The sequence below is a fragment of the Periplaneta americana genome, chromosome 6, assembly GCF_040183065.1.
Source record: "Periplaneta americana isolate PAMFEO1 chromosome 6, P.americana_PAMFEO1_priV1, whole genome shotgun sequence".
Taxonomy (NCBI): domain Eukaryota; kingdom Metazoa; phylum Arthropoda; class Insecta; order Blattodea; family Blattidae; genus Periplaneta; species Periplaneta americana.
Window position 1 is genome coordinate 90,676,404 of NC_091122.1, and position 6,262 is coordinate 90,682,665.

Sequence of the window (6,262 nt, forward strand, 5' to 3'; positions counted from 1 at the left end):
TCTGCAGAAGATGCACATTTTTCTATTGAAAGCTTCCTTTGCCATTGCTGTCTTCCTTTTGAGTTCTGGCAGCAGTTCATGTTATTACTTATAACACACCCCAAGTATTTGGAGCTGTCCACGTGTTCCATTTGGCTCATTTAAAATTTGCAAGTTTACCTTCTTTAGTTTTCTTTCGATAACCATGGTTTTCGTCTTGTTTGCATCTTCATCTCATACTGCTCACAGCTGTCATTTAGCTCCAGTAGCATATCCCTTAGTATCGTCTCCTCTTCTGCTAATAACGCCGTATCATTATCATATCTTAAGCACATTATTCTTCTTCCTCATACTATCACTCTTCCCATGTTCTGAAAACAATTCTTCACTAAATCCTCCAAGTATACAGGATGAACCTAAGTAATGGCATTAATTTCAGGGGGTTATTCTTTGAAGTATTTCAAACAATGAAGTTTAATACAGTTTTGCTCGTTTTTGCTTCCTTTTCGAGAAAAAAAATATATTTTGTATGAAACATTTCATAGCATATTTTGAGATAGCTATTGAAATAATTCCCAATATGCTCAGTCAATTTAAGAGAACAGTATATTATGATAATAAATGGTTGGAAGAATTTAATTTCATCCCTTAGATGTGCAGAAATTTGATCTGAAAAAATGTAACTTTTCGTTCTGAAAAGGAATTTTAAAATATTACATTTGTTCGGATCAAATTTCTGCACATTTGAAGGACAAAGCTAAAATTATTTAGTAATTCATTATAATAGATTGCTCTCTTAAATTGACTGAGCGAGCATATTAGGAATTAAATCAATGGCTTTTCCAAAACACGCTATGAAATGTTTAATATAAAACATCTTTTATCTCGAAACTAGCAAAATTGTATTAATTTTTTTGTAATTGAAACATTTCAAAGAATAACCCTCTGAAATTAATGACAGTAATGACATTACTTACGGTTCACCCAACTCTTAGCTTTGGGTGAGGCAAGCAATTGAAGATGGAGCGTGAGTGAAAATTGTTGCACGTTTTCAGTAATTATGTAACATGTGTAAAATACCCATTTTTCTCCTCTCTCCTCTCATGAACTAAAATAAATTACCGATACATAAGTAAAGGGTGCCCCAGCATGAACGCCGGTTTTAATAATGTGAATAAATGCAACAAAATAGATAACAGTGCCATCAAACCAACAAGACATTGGCGCAGTGTCCCACAATATCTTGTCATTGTTGGATTGGCGGCACTGCTATCTGCTTTGTTATCTGTTTTTGTTGCATTTATTCACATTATTAAATCCGGCGTTCTTGTTGGGACACTCTATAGAAATTTATATACAGAGTGTCCCATTTATCTTGTGGACATATTATAACATTTTTGTTTGGATAGGTATTGGAATTTTTGTTCTTGAGCGTTATGTTAGAACGAGGAGCTAACATGAATGTGGAGATTTGGTGGCCTGTAACTACATTATGGTACAAGATACACGTGACGTCATCAATTTTTCAAATAGCACTACGTACTTTAATCATGTTACATTGATTAAACACATTAAGACGAGTTCAAAAATGTATCACAATATCACCTTCCTAACCAATAACAACAAAACGAAACAAAAACGTACCTCTAATGTGATAATGTTATGCTTCGAGAGTTACAGTAGATGTTCCAAATGGTGACCATTGACATTAATGTACATTCGAAGGCGTTCCCCCGAACGACAGTATGACTGCCCGGCATGTTGCTGGCTGAATGGACACACAAGCCTGTCGAATGCGTTGCTGCATGTCGTCTAGTGTTGTCAGGATGTTCTGGTACACACTGTCCTTTACAGTTCCTCACAGGAAGAAGTCGAGTGGCGACAGGTCCGGAGAACGTGCAGGCCACTACGTGGATTATGGCATCGACAGTTATTGTGGTTTGTTTACATGTTAAGACAGCAAACACAACACACGACGTATACGGACGTCAGTCGTCTTTCGTTTTGTGTAAGTTAATGCACATGGTGAATGGGGCACCACAACAGACGGTACATTCTGATGGCATTCATTTTGCATTTTGTTGTTATTGATTGGGAAAGTGACATTGTGATATATTTTTGAACTCGTCTTAATGTGTGTAATCAAGGTAACATGATTAAAGTATGTAGTGCTATTTGAAAAATTGATGACGTAACGTGTATCTTGTACCATAATGTAGTTACATGCACAAAATCTCCACACTAATGTTAGCCCCTCCTTCTAACATAACTCTCAAAAACAAAAATTCCAATACCTATCCAAACAAAAAAGTTATAATAGGTGCACAAGATAAATGGGACATTGTATAGGTTTGTGTTGTCTAGTATCTTTTACATTCTGAGTTATTGGCATTCAATGATGTTACTTGCCAGCGTGACTTGGCATTTAGTGTCTAGAATAGGGATAAACGTTATTGAACGTTACGAATACGTTGCAAATAATGGATGGTTGTCTGGGTGCGAGATAAGAATGCTGCATATTGTTTTCCGTGTTGTTTGGAGGTGAGTTGTGGTGGACTAAATCTGGCATTAAAAGACTCAACTCTGTAGCCATCAGCTTTAAGAAACATGAGGCATCGGTGATACACATTATTAACTTAAAACTAACACTTTCTGGTACAGATAATGTAGTCGAGCAGTAAAGTACGAAATAGTTAGGCATAACAGAAATGTGGTAAACATTTTAATACCGGTACATTTACTCGGTTTTGTGGAATTTTTGAGTTAGCATTAAGAGGTCACCATGAAAGTGGAATTTTCAGGGGATTGATAAATTTTATTCTAAAACTAGAGCTATAAAGTTTCCTGCAGGGTGGTACATGGAACATAGCTAAGCACTTCAACTCAAATAGGCTTTTTGTGCACCCATGATGGAAGAGTTGCGTGCCGATTTTGCTGCCCGGCTAAGCTGATTCCATCATCCGGCGCATTACGTACGCATTCCTCTGCAGTCTTCAACTCCGTATTCTGTATCCCTGGTGATGGTCCTATACCTGTCAGTCTAGCAAGAATCTGGAGGCTCCGATGCTTCTTATGCAGATCTTGTCTAGAATCCACCATCATTACCATGTATCAATTTTTTGGACGACCAGTGAGGAACACCCACCGTGGTGGACAACCGATTCGGAGTCACGCAAACACAGGAGTTGCCTTATTTTTTGGAGACGGAAATTATTATACTGAATGGGAAATTTTGGAGAGAGTTGGTAGAATGAGCAGGGAAAACGGGAGAATCCCGAGAGAAACCCTCAACCTTGGTTTTGTCCACTACAAATACAAATAGCTCCGCCATCGCCGGGATTTGAAATCGGGTCCACGTTCGTCGTAAGTCAGGGCTCTGCCCAACCAAGCTGCTAAGGCGTATATTCTACTACTAGATGTTTTAAAGACTGGTTTGGAGAAGATAACTGTATTTAAAGGAACATCCAAATCTTTTCAAAATGAAATGCATCAAGTTGTATTAGACGTGTGTTGCGACGAAATATCGGGAGCAATGAAATAGGCAGTTATTTTAGTCGTCGTTAACGAAACAAGTGACGTTTCCAACATATGACTACTGCATACCGATACGCAATAAAAGAGAAACCTGTTAAGAGTTTTTGGAATTTTATTTCTTCTGAACGGCGTGACGCACAGACCTTGGCTTCTTGTTTACTCGAGTTAAAAGGCATAACATTTATGAAAATCCCTCCAAATTGATTGAAGAAACAAATGACGGGGCTTCGGTTTTGCCTGGTTATTTCCGTGATGTATAAGGAATCGTAAGGAAATGTATCCTGCTACCGAATATATATATATATATATATATATATATATATATATATATATATATATATATATATATTCAGTTCCTGGGCATAACACTACATATATATATATATATATATATATATATATATATATATATATATATATATATGTAGTGTTATGCCCAGGAACTGAATTTAGTTATGATGAAAGCTACTTCTCTTAATAGAAATATAGGCCTATACGTGTTTTTCTTCAATTTTACAATACATCCATACATTTTTAAGCAGCCCTCAGTGAACTGCAGTGCTTGACAAAGTATTTAACAAAGAAACATTTGCAAATCAAGCTTTCGGGTATAACTCCCTGTAAAGTTGATTTGAATAATTTCGAGGGAAAAATTGTTCCGGGTCGGGTATCGAACCCGGGACCTTTGATTAAACGTACCATCGCTCTACCAACTGAGCCACCCAGGAACTCTACCAGACACCGATCCTATTTTTCCCCTCTGTATCCACAGACCTCAAAGTGGGATGACAACCGTCAAGTAACCAACATTCTCGAAATTATTGCATAATACACGTCACTGTCCGTTAACAGAAAATCACAATTTAAGTCACACAGAGTTAGGGACAATTTTTCCCTCGAAATTATTCAAATAAACATTTATCACTACTATCTGATACAACGTGGAATTTCACTCAGACGATTTTTAAACGGAAGAAGAACGTGATTGCATGAAAAATATTCAAGAGTCGAGTGACATAAAGAATTAAAATATAGGCTTATGCTCACCTGAAAGTTCCCATCTGCCGCACTACGCATTCCTCTTTAGGTGGTTTGGCGTACCTCATAGATCTACCTAAGTCGTCATGTCCTTCGCCAGGAGAAGGAAACCGATAGGGCTTCGGTGTTTGTTGTTGCTTATCCGTAACTCGTCTGGAATTCACTACCACTGTAATCTATCTTTAGACAAAGCGCAAGGAACACCGCCTATATCGGACGATACATTCGGCGTCGTGCAAACACAATTGGAGCCCTGTTTTTCGAGATGTAAATGATAATGAAAGAGAAGTCTGCGGTGTATATTAATGGAATGACGAGGAAGAAAATCGGAGAACTCAGAAATAAAACCTTCACAACCTTGCTTTTTTATGCCATAAATACAACTCTGCCATCGCCGGATTTGAACTTGGCTTGTGGTCATCGTAAGCCAGTGTTCTGACAACTGTGCTATCGAAGTATCTGATTTGAACTACTAGAGAGGTCTTGACGAATTTGTCAAACAGGAGAGAAAAATGAATTTCCTCTTAAAATTGCTTGGTAATTACTATTTGCAACTTTATAATGCGTATGATTGCATTGTTTTCTGTTGTTCTGCTCTAAGTTGGATTTACCAATCTAGCGGCATTCATCTGTTAGCTTATTCCCGCTAGAGATATCTAAGGTTTGCTTTTAAATGGTTCTTTTTTTCTCTCTTTTCTTTTTTTTTTTTTTTTCATTCTTTCTTTCAACACCCGCCTTTACATTTCAGTCATTCGATGACTTGCGGCCCGATATTCATTTACTAATAATGTTCTGCCCAAGGACAAGTCTTTCACTGCAAACCCACCTTTCTCCAATCTTTTCTATTTTCTGTCTTCTTCTTAGTCTCCGCATATGAACCATATACTCGTATCTTAATGTCGTCTGTCATCTGATACAAAGTGGAATAACCTATTTTGTGTTAATTATGTCATAAAGGTTTGTATAGTTTTGTAAATGTCCGACGTCTATTCTATTCTTCCCACACAATGGACGTAGCTGTCACTATCCGCTACACCGATGCATTGTACCATAAATGAGCTTGAAATATTCGTTTCTTGTTAGTAATCGAAATTCTTAAACGCCTTCAGAGCAGGATGGGTCCCATGGGATGCAACAGGATGTTAGGTGCATCCACTCTTTACCATTGGCTGCTTTCCTATGATATGAAGGGTTCAGAACCATAGTGGCCCAAGCGCCATTTACTAAAACCGTAGAAAACAAGGGTTAAAATGAAGTTATTACCATAATTCAATGGAAACATATAGCAAGTAATATAAAGTATACACATTAAAACTAAATGTTATGTCAATCTTTATTAAACTATGGTATTCACTTAACTTTAACCCTTGCTTTCTCCGTTTTTAATAAATGGCGCTTGGCCCACTATGGCTCTGAACCCTTCATATTATCTCATTTTGTTCCTCACCATTGATTAATTTGGACCTTCACCGAGGCAAAGATATTCCCGCTGTATGTTGTGACATTTGGACTTCCATTTTTGCTTGTTCATTTCTATGGATTTCTACATGATCAGAAATCCACTGAAAATTGACAATAATTCCTTCTTCGACGAGTCATGCTAGATATTCTCTACATGCATGTTAAGACAGCACTCAGTAGGAGTATTTGTTATTATTGCAATAATAGCTGCTTGGGAGTCAATCAAGAAAACGGCTTGAGTGATTCATGT